We start from the raw sequence: 22053 nt of genomic DNA, 5'->3' as shown, positions 1-22053 counted from the left end.
CACAGTCAGGGCCAGATTATTATAATTAAGTTATCTGTTCAATATTTGCAACTAGCAAATAAGAATCCACATTGAAACTAGAATGACTCATTTCTGGAACAATTCAGTCTAAGTACTTTCGAAACTTTGTAGCTGAACATCTCTTTTATTTTTTCTTTTAACTGTTTTGAGATATATGTTCAATTTACATTGAGCATTTTTCTGTATTTGATAACATGAATTAATGTTATGTAATGCATTATAAATGTAACCACTAAGTTTTGCAACATTTTAGCACTATCATCTAGAATTTGTCAAATTTTCTATCAAAATGTTTTTACAGAGAAAAATGACTTTTTTGATTAATCTGGAAGTTTTTGTGGAAACCAACCTATTGAACAAATAGTGGGTTTTCATTAAAAAATAGCAAAATCCCTACACTTTTAAGCTTCTAAAACTTCAAAAAATGGCAGAAATGAAAATAAGTGTAACTGAAAAAGAAATTAACAAAAATTGATAAAAAACAAAATGTCAAAGTGTTGCATGGGGGAAACAATTTCTTGGTCATTATTAGATTCACTATTCAATCAAGCAAAAATCCAATATATGTGAAGTTCACCAGGATCCTCTAGTCAGCTAACAGTGTGGTGCATCCATGACATTTTTATTGGCAACAATGGAAAGAGCCACATTCAGGTAAAGAATAATTCCTGGCCATTTTTGAGGCTAAATGTCTGTGAAGGCCAGTTTCAAATGTAGACATACTATTCAAATGTGGACGTACTATCAATACTGCACTGCACAAGTGCAATTCACTCTCCCCCCTGCTGTAATGCATGCCCTCATGGACACACCTCCAACTGCCCCACCTGCCCCTCCCTCCTTCACTGCCTCTTGCAGGCATAATCCACCCCCCCACCCCGACCACATGTCCTGGTCTTACTCTCAGCTCCCCAAGCTACTCTGTACTGCCACATGCCCTGGCAGGCAGAAACAGGTAGCCAGAAGAAGGAGGAGGAGACCTGAGACCCTGGCTGCTGTTGCAGAAGAACAATGGGGAAAAGCAGTATCAAGGTTGAAACCTAGGGGCCACAGATTAATCCCTCATTCATCCCATTCCAGTTGGACAGCCCCATGTTCAGATATTGAAAAATACAGGTAGGGCACCCAAAAGCCCCAAATTCTGGCCTGCAATGACACTATGCAATAATAATGTGATCGGTACATTATTGTATTACTAGGCCCAGATTATGTTGCATTGTTTTTCACATTCAAATTCAACAGTTCCCTCCCTGGATCCCCCTTCCACTCATCAACCATTATGTCATTACTGGGTACAATAGGGTGACCACTTATCCGTAATTTGGCAGGACAGTCCTGCAATGGGAACATCAGGTTCTGGTCCAATTGTGGGACAGCATTTGTCCTGGATTCATAATATTATGCAAGGATCATCGCACATGCACTGTCACACACATGCACGTCACCAGGAACACAGTCCAGCAGCCTGGAGAGCAGCTCCCTGCAGGTAAGTCTATGGTGGGAGGGAGTATAGGGTAGTAGGAGGGGAGGGCCCCATGGTGAGGGAGGGAAGGAGTAGGGCAGGGGCTGGGGTCACTGCCCAGCCAAGGCACCCTGCTGCTCTCACCCTGGGAGCCCTGCACTGGTTACACCCCCATGGTGACACACCCCTTGTCCACCCAACAGCAGTGGGGGCAGCGGTGGTGTGGAGTTATGCCCCTGCTGCTGCCAGGCAAACAGGGGGCATGTGGCCAGTGCAGGACTCCTGGGGGAAAAGAGGCAGGGCAGGGAGCCCCAAGCCTGCAGTGGGCAGCCCACATTCATCCCTACCCTATCCCACTCTGCTCTGGTCTGGCTGTGCTGCCAGCAGCAGGTGGGAAAGGTGAGGCAGGCATTTGTCCAGCCTTCCCTTTTGAAAAGGTGGTCATCCTAGGGTACAATGAAGATCTTGGTTCTCAGAAAATTCATTCTGTACTCAAGCAGCAACAACTGCAATTTTGAAGAGGATACACTATATTTTATATGTATTAATACATATGAAAGAATGAAGCATAAGAACTTTATCAGTTCGTATTATTTCAGTATAAGCTCAATTTAGCCAAAAATATCAAATTATGAGTGGCAGCTCCATGATATAGCTGATATTGCTGTTCTGCCAATACAGGCAATCCTCGACGTTCAACGTTTTGAGTTACAAAGTTTCGCACTTACAACGTTTATAACTTGACACCTTGTTTCAACTTTATGACATCAATTTTGACTTTACAATGCTTGATCCGATGCGATGCGATGCCAGTCAACAAGTTCACTGCATCACTCATCTCCCTGGAGAACATCTGTTCAAACTGCCTTGGACACTTTCTTTAAGAAAGCAGCCCAGACTCCAGAGAAGCCTGCAGCCAAGAACCCTTCAAAAAGTACAACCAAAAACCTTTCAAAAAGTCTAGCAAAGTCACCTCAAAGAAGTCCTTCCAAATCAATATGATTGCTATTTACAATATAAATATATTAATGTAGCTATATTACCCATCTATAATTGATCAAGTACAAAATTCTGGGGTATTTTTAGTGAAAATAGGATATCAGGTCTTGGTTCAGGAACCAATCCCCCATTTATAACATTGTTTCCTATGGGAAAATTGGTTCCGAGTTGCAACGTTTCAACTTAAGACGAGGTTTTCAGGAACCAATTATGTCATAAGTCCAAGGGCTGCCTGTATATAGCTGGTGTATTCTAAATATTTTGTTTTCATATTTTCTTTTCTTATTTTTAAGGCAAAGTCTAGATCTTTACACACTAAGTTGAAGTTAATCAATCTAAGCAGCTTTTGATAATAAAAGACCATAATAAAAAAGCAATATGCACTTCAAATTCCCCTATGGATCTAGAGTCTTGAAGGGAATACTGCAAGACCATGAACGTTCAACAAAAGACTTTATTTCATCTCTAGCTGAGATATTTTACATTAAGCTGATGGATACACAAAGTAGAAATAAAACCAGAGCAAGGGCATAAATGTCATAAGGTTTGAATAAAATGAGAAGTACCAGTAGCAGTGTTTTCCCCTACTTCCCAGAACAATGAATATATTTTTTTAAAGGGTGAGTTCATACAGATCTAATGATGCTGATTCACAGACACAGTGAGGTAATGCACTTTAGATAAGAAGGGCATTGCATCATCTCCACAGATCTCACAAATCTAAATATTAAAGAGATTTTTTCCATGGCATCAGCTTTTACTGTAACCAAAGACATCAAGGTATGATTACAGTTAAGCAAATCACACAATGAGACAGACAGGAATTGGATGCTCTTGATCTGGGGAATATAAAGCAGGACACAAAGGCCTATTCTTTCACTGTATAGTAGCACACAATGCTATATGCACTGTCTTAAAAAATCAATTTATGTTATATTAGGTGCTTTGATATGAAATGCATAAATGCACATTATCTTAATTTAATGTGCATTAAGGTTGCACACCTACACCTGCATACCCTTAATACACATTAAAAATGGCTCATTTAAGGTAATCGCACCTTAATTTGATATCTGGAAATGCAGTTAAAGTGCATTAACGCACATGTAGATACAACCCAGCAGTAACTTTAGTGCCAGGTCTGCCCAACCACTAGGAAGCCAGCCTAAGCCCAGCCCCAGGTCTCCTGGCTCACTGTATTTCCTTCCCCAGGGCTGGGCTGCTCTCTGGCAGCTCCTAGCTGCTGGCTATAAAAAGCCAGCACCCATTTTGTGCCCTGGGGCATACCTCACAGGAGCCTGGACAAGACTAAATAGTGTTCAATATGTATATAGCTTGCTTCATGTATATAATTTGTCTCCTGTATATATTTTGCCTCATGTATATAGTTTACCTCTTGCAAGTGGATTTTTTATTGTTGGTGGGTGGAGAGGGTGGTGGAGGGGCACTGTTTGTTGAGGGGGGAGGGATGGGGATTTGGGGTTTTGAGGGCAATAATATTTTTTTGTTTCCCCCTTCTGCATCTCCTAAGAGTCTTGCTGGGGGTAGGCAGGTAGAATGCAGTGTGTGGGCTGTGAGGCAGAAAGGCTGAACTGGGGAATTCAGGAGGAGGGGATGCCCTCCTCCACAGTCAGTTCCCTGGCCCCCACTGGTAGGTGAGCAGCTGTCCTGGGACCTGGGCAGGATGGCCCCACCAGGGCCAGCACCATGGCCAGAAGCAGTGCAGGGCACTGCTGGGAGGAGTCAGGTTGGAGCAGTGGGGTGTTGGGCACCATGGGCAGGGGCAGGGGCACGGACAGCCCTGGTGTGGAGAGGCAGGGAGGGAGCTGGCGCGTGAGGCACCTGTGCTGGGCACGTGGCTCCTGGGCAGGGATGGGTCTGGATAGATATCAGAGTTTTCTAGATGGCTACCAAGTACTGGCAGCTGTCTCTGGCTTTCACATGGCTGCCAAGTGCTGGTAACCTTGTGGCCAGAGGCTGGAGCTTGCCCTGGTTGCCACAGGGGCACATGGCAGGGTTAAGGGATTTGAGGCTAACTTTAGTGCCAACTGCAAAAACGTTAGTCCCAAGTCTCTGCACGTGTAGGCACCTGCCAAAAAGCTGCTTAATGTGCATTAGCTTAATGCACGTTAAATTAGGCATGCTTATTTGTATTTGTATGTGTAGATGCACTCATTCTTGCCAAGTGGTTCTGGTCATGGAAAAAATTAGATATGAGGAGTGGACATATTTATATCAAAGTAAATACTAGAGAAAGAGACTGAAAAATGAGATTTTCTTCACAGAATATGATAAGTAGAAATTAACTGGAATGTTCCAACAAAGAATATTGCTTAAAAACTTATTTTTTAAGTGCCGTATTTGATATTTTGAAGAAAACATAAAATCTCATGCATTTTATGTTTTTCATTTTTTTTTAAATTAAGTCAAAGTAAGACTATATCATGTAAACAGCTGCCCATTTTGTAGCAGGAAATTATGTGGTTTTCCCAATGGGAACTCTGTGGGGAATTTTCCATTCTCTGTGCAACCCCATCACATACATTCTCCAGTGAGAAAATTTTATGTTCAGTGAAGAGTTTTCTTCTTCTTGGGTTTTGTTTCTGGTATTTTTAAATATACAAACTATTTTGCTTTTATGTTAGAGAGAATTATTCAGAGATGCGCACCTTGCAACTGGGGAGAATGTGGTTAAATTTGTGCCGGTATATAGTTTCTAAGGGATTTCCTGTGTACCTGGTTCCCCTGAGTGGACTTAGGATTTTGAAAAGGTGGTGTGTAGGTGGTGTGGTGCATCATCACATAATACACAACACATTTTTCTTCTGTTAAAGAGAAACTGGAAGATTTACTAATATGCTAGAAGTCTATCACTATATTATTGCATTTAAAAACAAATATAACTTTGTTGGAACATGTAGTGATTTCCTAGCTTATATATTAAGCTTAAAAGCACAAAAAACTGGGGGAAAATAGTCCAAAGACATTGTTTATTAATCCTGTAGTGATTATAGTTAAGTGTGGGTCCCTTACTGAATAAGGGAGAGGCAACCTAGTGACAGATGATGTGGAAAGGCTGAAGTATGCAGTGCATTTTTAACTTCAGTTTTCACAGGCAAGGTCAGCTCCCAGACTACTGCACCTGGCAGTGCAGTTTGGGGAGGAGACAAGCAGCTGACAATGGCAAAAGAACAGGTTAGGGACTATTTAGAAATGTTAGATGTGTACAAGTCCATGGGGTGGGATGTGATGCTCCCGAAGGTGCTAAGGGAGTTGGCCAATATGACTGCAGAGTAACTGGGCATTTTCTCTGATAACTCGTGGTGATCCAGAGAAGTCCCAGATGATTGAAAAAGGGAAAATATAGTACCCATCTTCAAGAAAGGAAAGGAAGAGGATCCAGAGAACTACGAACTGGTCAGCATCATCTCCGTCCCTGGGAAAATCATGAAGCAGGTCCTTAAAGAATCCATATCTAAGCACTTGGAGAAGGAGAAAGTGATTAGGGGCAGTCAGCATGGATTAATGAAGGGCAAATCAAGCCTGACCCACCAAATTGCCTTTTATGATGAAATGACTGGCTCTATGGATGTGGGGAGAGCAGTGGACATGATATAACTGGACTTTAACAATGCTTTTTTCACAGAGTCATAGATTGTTAGGGGCTGGAAGGGACCTTGAAGATCATCAGGTCCAGACCTCCCACTCTAAGCAGGAAGACAACTGGGGTCAAGTGACCCCAGCGAAGTGACTGTCCAGTCTCCTCTTAAAAACCTCCAGGGTAGGTGACTGCATCACCTCTGGAGGGAGTTTATTCCACAGCCTGGTCACCCTGACTATGAAGGAGTCTTTCCTGGTATTAAGCCTGAAGTGGCCTTCCAGGAGTTTATACCCATTGGTCCTGGTCTTCCCCAGGGGTGCCATAGTGAACAGTTGCTCACTGAGCTTCTGATGCACTCCTCTGATATAGCGGTAAGCCACTATCAAGTCCCCTCTCAACCATATCTTCTTTAGGCTAAAGAGGCCCAGGTCCCTCAGCCTTTCCTCCTATGGTTTGCCTTGCAAGTCCCTGATCATATGGGTGGCTCTTCTCTGGACCCTCTTAAGTTTTTCCATGTCCTTATTGAAGTGTGGCACCCAGAATTGGATGCAGTACTTCAACTGCAGTCTCACCTGTGCTGAGTACAGAGGGAGTATCACTTCCTTAGTTTTACATGAAATGCATTGGTTGATGCATGCTAGTGTGTTGTTTGCCCTGCTGGCCACCACATCACACTGTTGGCTCATGTTCATGCGATGGTCAATCAATACCCCTAGGTCCCTTTCAGCCATGGTGCAGGTCAGGCTGTCACCTCCAAGCCTGTATGTTGAGGGTTGTTTGACCCCAGATGGAGCACCTTACACTTGGAAGTATTAAACTTCATCTGGTTCTGGTCTGCCCAACTCTCGAGCTTGTCCAGGTCTGCCTGTATCAGCAACCTATCTTCTAGTGTGGCCACACTGCCCCATAACTTGGTGTCATACGTGAACTTGGCCGGTGAGCTTTTCACTCCCCTATCCAAATCATTGATAAAGATGTTGAAAAGCACTAGTCCAAGCACGAACCCCTGAGGGACACCACTTGTCACTTCACACCAAGATGACATGGATCCATTCATGAGAACTCTCTGGGTCCTACCCTTTAGCCAGTTTCCACCCACCATCTTCCAGTTTTCCCACAAGGATATTGTGGGATACTAGATCAAAAGACTTTTGGAAGTCTAGGTATATAATTTCTACCTTGTTTCCCATGTCCAGGTGGTGAGAGACGTGGTCCTAGAAGATGAGATTGGTAAGACGAGACCTACCCATGACAAACCCATGCTGGCTGTCGTTCAGGGTCCTACCTTCTGTGAGCGTATCGGACATGGATTCTTTAATGAGCTTTTCCAGGATTTTCCCTGGGATAGAGGTTAGGCTGGTTGGTCTGTAGTTGCTTGGGCCCTTTCTCTTCCCCTTCTTAAAGATGGGCACAATGCTTTTGATAAAATCTCTCATAACATTCTTGCAAGCAAGCTAAGGAAGTACAGGTTGGATGAATGGACTATCATGTGGATAGAAAACTGTCTGGATTGTTGCCCTTACAGGATAGTAATCAATACTACAGTGTCTAGCTTGCAGCTGCATTCAAGTGAATTGTCTCAGGGGTTGGTCCTGTGGCCAATTTCATTCAATATCTTCATCAATGACCTGAAAGATGGGATGCAGTGCACCCACCTGGGAGGAGTATTCGGTATGTTGAAGGGGAGGGCTAAGATTCAGAGAGACCTCAACAAATTGGAGGATTGGACCAAAAGAAATCTCATGGGGTTCAATTAGGACAAGTGCAAAGTCTTGCACTTGTGACAGAATAATCCCATGCACCACTACAGGCTGGAGACTGACTGGCTAAGCAGTAGCTCTGCAAAAAAGGACCTGGAGGTTACAGTGGACAATAAATTGAATAGGAGCTAACGGTGTGCTCTTGTTGTGAAGAAGGATAATGGCATACTGGACTGCATTAGTAGAGGAATGTTGTCAGCAGATCAAGAGGGGTGATTATTCTCCTCTATTCTGCACAAGTGAGGCCACATCTGGAGTACTGTGTCCAGTTTTGGCCTACGACAGAAAGAATGTAGACAAATTGGAAAGAGTCCAGGGAAAGGCAACAAAAATATTTAGGGGTGTGAGGCACATAACTTATTAAGTGAGGTTGAGGGAGCAGTGCTTATTTAGTCTGGAGAAGAAAAGATTTGGGGTGGAGGGACTTAGTAGCAGCCTTCGGCTACCTGAAGAGCAGTTTCAAAGAGGATGGAGCTAAACTGTTCTCAGTGGTGGCAGATGACAGAACGAGGAGCAATGGTCTCAAGTTGCACTAAGGGAAGTTTAAGTTAGACATTAGGAAACAAATTCTCACAAGGAGGGTAGTAAAGCACTGAAACAGATTACCTAGAAAAGTTGTGGAATTTCTCTCCTTGGTGGATATTAAGATCTGGCTAGACAAAGCATTGTTTAGGATTATCTAGTTGGGGATGGTCCTGTTTTGAGTAGGGGGTTGGACTAGATGACCTCCTGAGGTCCCTTCCAACCCTAATTTTCTATGATTCTGTGAATTTATGATTGCTGTCTGATGGATTATTTTTAGAAAGGTACCTCTCATTGTTCAGGTTCAGTAAACTGGAGCAAAAATATCCTACAGGGCAAAATCAGAGGAAATTTGCTTACAAGAAATTTTGTCTTGGGATTTCCTCACTAAGGTCTTTTACTTATTTTAACAGGTGTAATGTCTTAGAAATGGGAAGTCTTAAATGCTTAGCTGAATGTGTTTTAACACAGGCAATCAACATACCAAGAGCATAATTCTCTAGGGTCCTCCAGGCTATTGATTTGAAGATGCTAGTTAACGGCCTGAATTCTCCCACAAACCAAAACAAGACTTAATTCAGGTTCAAAATTATTCATATAAAGCGATAAACTCCCTCTTATAAATTTAGGTGGACTTGGACCTCAGTAACTTCAGTGGAGGGTTAACTCTGAATTTAAACATCTGACCCTTTGCACTTTTGCCATAAATTCTGTGACAGAAGCCACATATTGTTTTGCTGTCCCAGAAGCAGCTCAGGAAGGAGCCTGCAAGGCAGAATTTCAGCTCCTGGAGGGGTGGGGGAGCAGGCCCCCCCTGCCAGTCATATACCAGATCCTGTAAGCTGGGGACTGCCACTTTTTAGGAGAAAACTGCTGTCTGTTCTTTGCCTACTTGTGTGGAAAGGGAAAGTAGAAGCTTCTCCTCCTGTTGGAACACAAGATAAGGGAGCACCAGACCTTTTCTTTCATCTCCCCCTCCATGAGTCTATAGGATAAGCTGATGTCTGGGCTTTCCTGACTCTCTCCCTGGTCTACAAGCTGAAGTGAAACCTATTCTGAGTACTTCTAACAGGGGGACTTTCCGCTCCTCCTTTAAATGTTGCTAGATGGACCTTTCTCTACTAGTTTTCTAAAAGGCTAACAAACTTCTTTGAATTTTACTTTTAGGTAAGAGTTTGGGTGAAATTGTATTTTATCAAAACCCTTTTATTTACCCCTAGAGACATTCTGTAGCACACCAAAGAGAGAGACTTTGGAGCATATTCTGACTGGAAGATATTACTTCACCTTATTCAGAAGCTGAAAAATCATCTCTTCAATTAAGGGAAATTAATGGCTTTAAAAACTAAATATTCTGACAGAACTTTCTTTTAATTCTTTCTTTTCTTTTTTTCTTGGGTTTTTTTTTTTTTTTTGCAAGAAAAGCTTAGAGTATCTATTTCCAAACTTTACTTTGCTAGTAATCATCAGTGGAGAAAGCTGGCCTACTTTTTAAGCTTGATTGTCGTATAAGAAATGAAAGCTTTTATTGTATTGTGTTACATATATGGTGAGGTAGGAGCTAGATTGCATAAATGAAGTTCAGTATCTATGTTTGTTCATTCATTCCAACATGGTATTTAGTTGCCTATTCATGTGAAACAATAATGCTTCTGTATCGCTCGGATGTAATTTAAAATGCTAGTCTATCACATAATTCTTATTGTATAGATTATGTTATTTATTATTTGTATTATCTTAGCACCTGCTTTATATTTTTCAGAGAGATGAAAATACCATTTAGTCTAACATCTGTTTAAGAGGGTCTTTGCAAAGTACTGAGGGTATGCTTCTCATAACAATGAGGGGTGGAAAGGAGCTTCTGTAACTGTGGCTGAGCTCCCATTGAAATGACTATTTCAGTGCTGCAAGGCTTTTATTGTGCTATTAACCTTCTTCAGCCTTGGATAGGTATCTTTCCATCATTTTAAATCTAAATAATTCTGATGCATTTGTCTACTGAGTACAGTGAAATGCTATGAAAAAAGTGAATTTCACAGCTATGTATTAGTGCTAAAATTGACTAGATTGCATAGATACTAGAGCTGGAAATATGTAACTTAACAGATCCTTGAAAACTATTGAGAAAGTTTTTAAATTTGAAAAGTTGAAACTGAAGCTGCTAGCTACATAACAATGAGGACACACTCAAACTTTGGGAAGTTTTGGGAAGTCGAGCACCTAAATAACATTATTTTTCAAAGGTAGTGAGTAAAGATTTTTCTTCAACAAGAAATTTGAAGCATTGTACCTTTGCTTTCAAAAGGAAAAGCTTATTTCAGGCCAACAACTTCCAGCGATACCTTAACTAGGCTTTTCCCATTTGAAATGTATATTCATAAAGAATTAAGGTCTTAGAACCAAGTGGACCATATTCACTTTCAGTGAACACCAGGGGCTTTAAGTTAAGGAAAGTAGTATTATTACTAAAGCTATTCTTTTTTTCCCCTTTCTTCCCACTTTACTGTAAAGTATCTGCCTAGAACATTCCCGAGGCTCACTCCTCCTGGCTTCTCATTACACTTTTAAGGAAACTATACACTTCTCCTTACAAAAGGCTGCATATCCCCTGGCTCTAATATCATGGTGATTTGTTCTCTGTCCTGGAAGAAAATATCTATCCAGAAAGAAGGCTTGTAATGTCATTTTGGCATTGTGTGACCACCAAATCCTGTTTCATTTCCAGGTGAGCAGTTACACGCTTCATTTGGCCTAATTAATGGATGTTAAATTTGTGACAGTATCAGTGCATGCTCTGATGCGAGAAACATGGTGTGTGCTCCAATGTGGTCAATATGTATTCATCACATTAGGATACCGTGTCATAAATAGATAGATATGTATATATATAAAACAAATAATATCTATTTTTTACCTGTGAGCATGGGCAAATTCTTCCTAAGCTGATGAGGAAAAAACATTTTTTTCCCCTCTTACTTCAACTAACACTGCAATGATTGCACTCAGAGGTGTTTTCCTTTGCAGAGAACCACCTCTCACCTGGCTAGGACAAGCGACTAAGAAGGCAGCCTGTAAAGATTCTGCATAATGTCTGATCTCAGTTGTACAAAATCCTGACTGTGCCAGATATTGAACTGGTATAAATCACCATGATTCCTTTGCAAGCCATGGAAGTTCATACTGGGTTATACCAGCTGAAGATCTGCCCCCTGATCCCTGGGAGTTCCCCTTTGAGGAAGTCCTGCAAAATGGCCATTACTTGCAGCTTTTAAAGATCTTTCAGCAGCACATCTTCTTTTTGACTGTATTAGCAAGGCACCCCCTAGTGGAAGTAAAAGTGTTAACTGGTGACATAGTTATATACAGAGATGCCCAGAAGTAAAATGTGCATTTTTAACCACAAGGTTTTTACTCTTACATGTGACATATCAGGGCTAGGTTTCCAAAGTGCCACATAAAAGATTGTATAGATCCATTTGCCCTTGCCTAAACTAAAGAGTACAAACAGCTACAGTATGTACACATTGGAGTTCATGTGGCAAAACAGTGACTGAGATTCACACACGTATCAGGTGTTTAAATTCATAAGTGTGGTGTATGCATAGTTCCCTGCGGCTAGGATTGAAAGTCTGCCTCGAAGAGTAGAAGTCAGCAGCATATGACTCCATGGATGCCTTAGTATTCCACTATGGTGACAAAACAGCCAGGTTTCTCACTGTTGTGTTTCCCTCATGTGATCAGAACCTGGAGATCTCTCTCTGTCGCACACACACACAATTACCTCTCAAATTACAGTTACTACTACTATTGAAGAGACCAGCACAGGGAAACTTTCAAGTCTGACTTATGTTAGTGAATACTTTAACCACTTAGAAAAAGGTGGTGGGGTTTTCCAACTCTTGGCATGGCCAGCAACTGCATGCAATACTGGCATGTGGCCCCAGGCCAGACATAGGTGGGGTCCTGGGATCCCAGCCCTCCTACCAGGTGGGCAGTGCTGCTGGCAGGGCCTCTCTGCCACACTGACAGAGCCTGCAATGCGTGGCCCCTCTGCTCACTGCTGCATGGCCAGCATGTACCCCCCCCCCCCCTGCATTATGTAGCAGTAGGAGAGGTGGCTGCAGGGGCCTGAGGGCCATATCTGCTCATGGGCCACCAGTTGGATATCCCTGTTTTAGGTCATAGTCCTAGGTGTAGATTTCTTTCTCTCTCACACACATACACACATGCACCTTTAAAGATTTTTTCTGGGTGTTTCAAGTGTCAGAAAAATTAACTGAAAATCCTGAAATGTCTGAGTAACTGAGCTCTGTCTAAAAAAGAAACATCTCAGTGTGGTAGCAGGAGAAGTAACTGAATGGAAGCCAGAATTTGGAAGTGAAGTAGGACAGATCACCTGGGTCTAGTGTTTAAAAGAGTACAGATGGATTTGGGGGGCGAGGGAGAAGAGCTTCACATTATGAAGATTGCGACAAGGATGTCTTCTTGCAAGGATGCTCTTATAATTGGTGCAAACTGCAGTTACTCGAGTGCCACATTTTATTGCTCATATTCTTATCAGAACCTGAACTTCTAAATCCACATTCCCCTCTCTCTCCATATAAATCAGTCCATGCAGTTTTAATCCTCTTGTTCTGAAATAGTAAAAATGCTTAACTTTTTTTCCTGGTAGTATTAGAGTGATGTTGTAGCTGTGATGGTCCAGGAATTATGCAAGAGGCAAGGATTTCTTAGAGCTGGGTTGTCAAAGTCATCTGGATTTGCAGGGCATGTGGGTGGTGCCAGGCCCTCGGGCTGCGTTGCCCAAGCCCCGCCTCGGCCCCGCCAACAGATCTTACCCCCATGCCAGATCCAGCAGCACATAGCATCTGTTTCAGTCTGCCCAGGACCCTGTGGGAAGAGGCCTGGCATCCTGGGCACTTGGCTGCCACAAAGGGAACAAGCTGCAAAACTAGGCTTCTTACAATGCTCCTCAAGCTGCAGTGCTGCTGCTCTCACCCTTGGCAGCCAAGGTGGAGACAACAGCAGTGCCCAGCAGCATTGTGGCTTGGTGTGACGGCAGCAGCCAAGTGTCTGTGCAGGAGCCAAGGTGCTACAGCACTAACAGCACCACAAGAAGAAGCCTGGCCCCATGGCTTGTTCCCAAGGTGACAGCTGAGCTCCCACGATGCTGGACTTCTTCCTGAGGTGCTGCTGGGTCTAGCTCTGCCAGTCTCACCTAGATGCTTGGCTGCCACCATGGAAAGGTCCCCCATCAGAACCAACATCAGGGCAAAAGTTTGTGGGGTGTCTTAGGCTGATACCTTTTATTGGGCCAGGTGCCTAGTTGGAATAGAGTTAGACAAAATTTCGAATGCAGGACATTCTTCTTTAGGTCCCAGAATGTCCTGCATTTGAAAGCATGTCTAACTCTAACCCAATTAGGCAGTTGGTCCAACAAATGATATCACCATAAGAAATCCTTGCCCCTCACATAATTTTTTCCTGTAATTATCTGAAAATCCTTTTTAGTTATTAATAAATGCAATGCATTGTATTTAAAGCTCTTAAATAGTAACTATTTTGCTGTCACTTATTCTATTCAACTGGTATATTTCTCTAACACTAGATAAGAACCATTTCTTCTTTCCAACTCATGTTAAAGGACAAAGAAAGACAGTCACAGAATTTAGCTGTTGCAGACAAGATGCGTCCGCTCAGGATTACTGATTCACCAGCAGGAGGGACTCCTTCAGAGTTTACAAGGCTAGGGTCTTAAGGAAAGACTTACTATACGAATGACTAAACTTAGTTTTTCCACATAATGTACATCTGTATTATGCATGACATATATACTGTCAAGAATCCAAGCCAACAGACTATGAGGAAAATTAAAGAATAGTAAGTCAGAGCTTTAATTATGTTACTCCCACACTGTCTATTAAAGGCAATATAGCCATATTCTAGACAACTTTAAGCATGGATCAGGGGTGAGAGTCTTTCCTAGGGACATGGAATAGGTCTGCAACTTTTGCATAAGGTGAGTAATCCTTACTCCTGGGAGTAATACTTTTGAAGTGCAGAAAACTATTTGCTTGGGTAAGTTCTATGTATCTGAGAAGTTGTAGACTTGAACCCTAAAATATAGTCATGGGGTGATATTGTAGTCCTGATAGTCAAAAAATATGCAAGAGGTAAGGATTTTTGTGAGTGATATCTTTTACTGGATCAACAGCATAGTTGTTGGGATAGACTTAGGCAAACTTTTGTATACAATACATTCTTCCTCAGGTCAGTCTTCTAGCATAGTCTTTTCTTGTAACCTATACCAAGTATAAGGGGAGTTCTTGCGAGAAGACAATCTTTTCCCCCAATCTGTAGAATGTCACAGACCCAAAGAAGAAACCTTTGCATTCAAAAGCTTGTCTAAGTCTATCCCAACCATGCAGTTAGTCCAATAAAGAATATCACTCGCAAAAATCCTTGACCTTGGCATTCAAACTAACCACAGCTCAAATGCTACCACAAAAACTGCTCCCTGAAGAGGATATATAAGTTCTGGTGGTAAAAGCAGGTGGGAAGTTGTTCTCTGTAGTCACTCCTCAGCTTTGGGACCCCATCTCCCTTGAAGCTTAAAAGAGCCTGAGCCTAGATATCCTTTGGAAGTACTGTGATAGCTCCTTACTTGGATGGGCATTTACCCAGCAGGGTTAAGTTTGGGGGAGTTTAACTTTTATTTTATTATTTATTTTACCTGTTTTATTACTCATTTCTATTGTGAGCTGCCTTGGCCTCTTGCTAGAAGATTGGCATAGAGATCTAATTAATTTATTAATTATTTGATAATACAGATACTGTGCCAAATTCAGCCTTAGTATAACACTGAATTCAGCATAGTATTAGAGTGAGCCAAATTCACCACCAGGATAACAACTTTTTTTTAAGGGCCTCACAGTTCGGGTTTAATAGAGCTTCCCCTCCTTTCCTGTAGAATGTTTTTATGAGAAAAAAATCACCTAATTTCTTCTTCACTCCTGTTTGTGCTAGTCTGTTATATATACTTTTTAATTTAAAGCATGTACTATTATTTTTGCTGGCTCATTCTGCTAGACCCATCTGTAACATTATTTTCCAAAATGCCCACACAATAAATGCTATTCAACCATAAAAAATTGAATTTAAGTCATGTAAAGTTGACATTCACATAAGATTTAAGAGGCTGGCTTAAATCAAAACAGAAGAAAATGCCAAAAAAATGTAAATTAACTGGAAAACCTTCATTCAAAGAAAAAGAAAAGAAAGAAATGAAATAAGAAAGGTGTCCATCTCTGAGTTCGGAGTTTCCTTTCTTAAGCTAAATCAAATCTGGTTTGTAATGATGAACATTTCTGTGAGAATGAATGTCACGTAAGAGGTAGCATTGTTTTTAGAACAAATATGTATAATACTAATTCTAAAAATCCCCTAATATATGTTAATGAGCAAGTAATCAATAGTAATTCTTCTGAAAAGAGTAACACTGTCTAGACTGAGATATATTTAAAACATCACCTTATTGGCATGACAGGTTTTTTACTGCCAATAATCCTCCAAGTGAAAGTGTTAGCATCCTTGGTGGGACTATCATGGATGGACTTTTGTTGGGCCAGGCCCACAGAAAACATCAGCCTTCTAACTAACTGTTATAGTATGTTATGTCTTACTTAGTGCTGTTCTGGCCAGGTACAAACATTACACATAAACTGGTATAAGTGATCAGAAACTGGTTTAAACCTGTACCAGAACAGAAGTTCAGTGCACATAGACTGGATTTAAGATGGTGGAAACCAGTCTCAGATAGACCTGGATGGATGTAGTATTACACATAATTGGTTTAGGTTAAACCACTCTATCAAACTTCTGTCCCAAATCCCCTATTGATTCATGTTATGTCTCTGTCCACCAGCAACCCAGGTACCTTTTCAGGCCTTCCTGCTAAGACTCCCATGCAGGGAGCCACAGCTTAGCTGCTGCAGCTGAGTGCCTAGCTGACCCTGTCTCCAAGTTCTCTAGCTGTCGGCCACAGCTCCAGGAAAAGCTCCAAGGATTTCCCTCTGGGAACCACCAAGTTTCCAGCTGAAGCTGCTTCCCCCACATTCTCCCAGGGACCAGAGCCCCCCAGCTGCAGAGGAAGTGGTTTCATCTTGGGAACTCAGTGCAGGCTCCGAGGAATCAGTGCAGGAGGAATCCTGTGAGCCCTTCCAGGGCCACTCCAGTGCATGGTCATGGAGCTTAGACAGAACTGGGATAGGGGAGGGACACTCTGCGCCCTGCCAACCTGAGCTGGAAATGTGGGGTGTGCTGCTGGCAACAAGCTCAGAAGTCCTGCTCCCTCCTACCCTCCACCTCTGTCCTGCCTGGAGCAGACCCCCAGGCCTCCACCCTTGGACAAAACCCAGGCATCCCCATGCTACTGGAATTGGGGGTGAGCACACCTCCCTCCACTAGTTGCCTGGCAGATGACAGGGCAGTAGGGGAAGGCATGTGCCCATCAGGCAGAGAAAGCCTGTCTCTCTGTGTCAATGTATTAGCTGCATAGAGGTCCTTGAAGTCTGTTGCAATCTAATGGGTCAGTGTATGATGACAGCAGCTCTTTTGGCAGTAAAGGGGCACAGAAACGGCGAGGAACAGTGTGTGTGTGTGTGTGTGTGTGTGTGTGTGTGTGTGTGCACGCACGCGTGCATACGTGCGTATAGTCACATTTTGTAAAATTATGAAGTAAATAAAAGGTGTTCAGATGGGGTTTCTGGATAACAAGTAATTTCAACTGGGTTTAAAAACATTCCAGAATATTAATTTCCTGTACATGTATTTCAAATTAAGTATCATATATGTATATATCATAACACAGTTTGGTTAATGTGGAAATGGCATCAATGAATGCAAAAATTGATTTATTTTCAAATATTATAATGTCAGGTTTTCTCCCGAGAGAATTTTATAAGCTCTTGAAACAACAGGTCAGATGAATCTATAATGGTAACACTGACAGACACATCAATGCTTTCATACAGAAACCCGGTTGATGGGCACCTTATAAATATGAATAAATAAAGAAAGAAAGAAAATACAAATTAATAATTAAAACTTTGATTGTCAGGATGCAATAGGGGAAATGAAATAATTAAATAGTCATGATTTTGGATAATTGGACCATTTGAAGTGTCATTAAGAGGTACAGGACTGAGGGAAGGGGGGGTGATCCTGATCTCTAAAACAGAATTTTGCATAATGGAGCATGAACTTTAAATAATGGTGTTTCTATTAAAATAAAATATTAGTAATGAGAACATATAAGTAGTAGCACTCAGATAAGCTTCCTTTTGTTATATAAGCACATACTAAATATTATCCTAAAATAATAGGATTTAGGCCTTTATGTTTATAAATGTAAACATGGCCCCATTCTTTAGCTATTGCCAAAGTGTTAGTATTATTTTAGTAAAAGTAATGGTGTCCTGAAATGTCAGTAATTGCTCTACTGTTTATGTAGCTTCTTACAACTGCTAAAATTGGAGAGTAGAATTTTAGTGGTAGAACAAAAGTGGATGGTGATTTTGTGCATCTTTTAAGTTTGATTTTTGTTCTAGCACCAAATCTGCTCTGAGTCTGACCTTTATGAAGCTGGTATTTTCTCTCTCAGGTGCAAGGACATTAAAAAAAAAGATACAGTATGGTAAACTGAAACCTAGGTGCCTTTATTGATGTCTAACCTGTATAAGAACAGACTGCTATACTGTGGCTCTGATTTCTAGACTGTGAAGGAGATGCAAACTAGATTAAATCCAAGGGAATGATTTACCACAATAATTTTATCTGTCTCTTTCTGTTCTAGCAAAGTGGAAACGAGAATGGAAGATACTCAAAATACCCTGCTTCAGCTTTCAATAGCACTCCCCCCGACCTCAGCCCCGTCTTCATTCTAGCCCTGCAGTCTTATGATAAAAGAAGGATGCCATGCAGCGTAAATTCAGTCAGATTGTCAATGTATCCATCCACATTCTCAGTCTCTGTTCAATGTTCCATGACAACAAGGTGAGACGGCAGAGGTTATCCGAACAGCTGCTTCCTAAGCTAGAAATTCCAGGCATTGAAAACCATCTGTCTATACATTCACAAATGTATATAAGGGCAATCTATCAGGCTGCAGCACTGCAGCTGCCACTCCATCAGGCCTGCTTCCTTTCTAGACGCTGAACAATAAGAGCTAGTTCTTCACTTTGTGTCACACAGAATGGCTGATTTGATTAAGTCCCCAACTCTCATTATGCTAGGTAGGGGTGTAGAATTTCAATGATAATCCATAATGCATGACCAGTTTGTCACCATGGCAACATAAATTCAAGGTTACTAGCTCAGACGCATAATTGGGTGTGCATTGAGTGCTGAAGGAGGGCTGTTAAAATTCTTGTCATAGAAGAGTAGCATCCATCATACTGTCTGAAATTGCAAAGTACTCATCATCAGAAAGAAAAATCCTTGGAGAGAAATGTTAATAAAATAACGATTACATCTAATATAATTGTTTAAGTTTAACCACTTTGTTTTTTTAAACTATTTTAGTTAATAAGAATAGAAAAGGCAACTCGTTAAACAAAGAAGACTTTAGTTTAACATTCCCCACCCCCCAATATTTGCATTGTAAGATAGACCTAAAGCATTTTGCCTCCAAGTCTGGCTGATTAGCTCAGAGCCTACTCTGTAGGATACAGTAAAAGATGCCTCACACACATGGTACAGTCCTGTAGGCATCGTCAGTCCTGGTTTGATATTTTGTGGATGAATGTATCCTCAAAATTAGCTTCAGTAGGAGAAAAAAAATGCACCATGTTTCCTTTAAAAAAAAAAAAAAAAAGAAGAAGAATAAATTATTTGGGAGGAGGGTATAAAATGCTGCCCTGAAATATTGCATTGTTGAGCAGCCATTTTAACTGCCCAAGATGAAAATAGGTAAGATCAGTTTGAACAGATGGAAACCATACATTTAAAATTAGACAGAAAAAAAACTCTAGAAAATATGTTATAGGGGACAATCTTACAGCAGCAGATGGATGGAATAGATGACCTAGAAAGGCTTTTCTATATCTAATTTCTATGCATTTCTGATTGCAAAATATCAATACCCTGACATTCATGGCATTATTTTCCGAGTTGGCGGTTTTGGAAAAAATGTTCCATGAAATCCTCCTTCTAACTGATCTAAAAATTAACAAATGCATACAATATCTGCATTTCTGATCTTATTCACTGTTTTGATGATTTCCTTTATCAACAAGGTAAAATTAGGAAATCAGGATTATTTATGAGCATTTCCAACATATCTGGGGCTTAAACTCGGCATCTGATTAGCTGAAGAAAGATCATTGCTAAATGAAGGTTCTCGCCATTCCCCTCATTTTCACTGATATTGTCTAACTTCTGTGTATTTGTCTTATAGCCCTTGGGAATTCTAGCTGAGGTAGTTTAGTATATGCTTTTATTTATCATGATTTCTAATGAAATTTGATATTATTTCAAGTTAATGTGTCTGTTACCATATTAAGAGTTTCTTCAAAGGAATGAAACATCCGCCTATGCTTTTTGAATCCAGCCTGCCTCTTACTTCTGCACTTTTATTTAAGCCCATAAGAAAAAAACCTCACAATTTGGTTGACTGAAAAAATATTTTAAAATAAGATTTTCCTATAATGCTGTAGTGAGGGAAGTGTCATTTAGGCATTATACGTAACAATGAGATTAAATTTGTTTTGGCTTCTGTACATTTTTCTAATGTAAATTCCTTCTAATTTTTGCAATTACAGGAAAATGTGTGTAGAGGAAATAAAAGACAATTTCTAAGAGAATGAAAACAAATTTAGAATAATGCTACAAAGGTGCAATGAAGAAGTGTGATAATTTTTGTAATAATATAATCCAATTTTTAAAATAGTTTATAGAACCTTTAAAAAGATTTTTGGTGAAATTCCTAGTTTAATTAGTCAGATTTACTTGTTTTCATTTATTTCAGAAAGGTGGGGGTTTTTTTCCTCTTTTTAAAAACAGCTTTTTGCATTAATTCTTATAACTCCTTTTCTTGGGGACTGGCTTTAACATCACCACGTCTTGTTACAACCTTTAACATGATTCATATCTGTATCTAATTTCCATCACATAAAGATGGGCCTGATTAATAGAACCATGCCAATCATGCCAGGAGAATTTCTAGCATGAACAACAGTTTACTAGATCAGGCTCTATAACAGTGGAAGCCATTGACATGATAGCATATCAAATTCATTTTACATATATTTGTGAAACTTGTACCATTTTTAATATAGACAAACATACATTACATTTCAGTATCATGAATTGAACTATATGAAATGTGAACGAACTGAAATGTGTCTTATTTCTATCCAATACTGCTAAATATGATACTTAAAAATATAACATCCAAAATATATTCTGTTCTGGACATGCACATGTAATTCCAATTAACATTAACAATGTTAATGAGAATATGCCCCTCTGGGCCCTGGAGAGGGAGGTGAGGGAGCAGGTTTGTCATTCTGATTTAAATAACAAGTGACTTTTGTGGAGAATACCAGCATGTGGTCTCCTGCACTGATATTGTGGAAATGCAGTGGGTCTGAATAAGGGCGTACGATTTCTACATTGATGCTCAGTGATGCTTAGCCAAGTGAACCCGTTGTTTAGGGCAAATATTAAAACCTGATGCCCTGTTCCAGTGAGGAGTATTTTAGAAAATATTTGGTTCTATATCTGTTAGCAGGAATAAAAGAACCTGCTGAGAGAATGAACTGAGTCTTTGTGAATACCAAAAAAATGACTGGTTCAGTTCGAATGTGAAAACCATTTGCTCATTTATTTGCTTCCCCAAGTATGTGGACTGCATAAAGGATTGGATAGAATAGCTTTCAAGGTCTTAAGTAGTGATACGCTTGCATTGTTTAATTTACTTGGTGTTATTTTGGTATTTTAGGGAATAAAAGGTATTTGATATCATATTTCAAACCCAGAATTTTTTCAGATAAAAATTGCTATTGAAACTCATTCTCTGTTCCTTGATGTCATTCAAGATGTTTTGTAGAATCAAGACTAATATAACAGCCATAATTCCATTTCTGAAAATGGAAAATAGCAGATTTCAATATCGTTTAAAATGAGTTAATACAATATAAGCATATCCTGACCAGATTTCGTAGCTAGATGCTGTGGAAATTCTTTTAAATTTTACTAGTTGAAAATACATAGACAATTTTGATATCCATAAAGTAACATGTTTCACATGTTAGAGAATATATCACACACGGATTACATGGTAAAGTTAAGTTCTTGAAGCAAAAGAACTAGAGAACTAAAAGGTGAAAATCCTTTTAACATATGTATACTAATTGTTCAGGTAATATTTATTGCAGGATGTAAAAGCCATTTTAGAAATATAAAGGCCAGATTTTGCCCGTTTGTTTTATTTGAGAAAATGTCTGAAATTATATCATTTTTATTTATTAACTCTCAGTTTAAACTTCAGTAACTTGTAGATTATCCGCATGAAAAGTGCTGTTTGTCTGGTTGATTTAATTAATTCCATTTCATTGTGTGGTGTTCAATGTATGTGCCATCTCAACGGATATTACCCATACAGTGCAACAGGATATATTAGAAATGTA

Source organism: Alligator mississippiensis, chromosome 1 (genome assembly GCF_030867095.1).
Source record: "Alligator mississippiensis isolate rAllMis1 chromosome 1, rAllMis1, whole genome shotgun sequence".
Taxonomy (NCBI): domain Eukaryota; kingdom Metazoa; phylum Chordata; order Crocodylia; family Alligatoridae; genus Alligator; species Alligator mississippiensis.
This window is presented reverse-complemented; position numbering follows the sequence as displayed.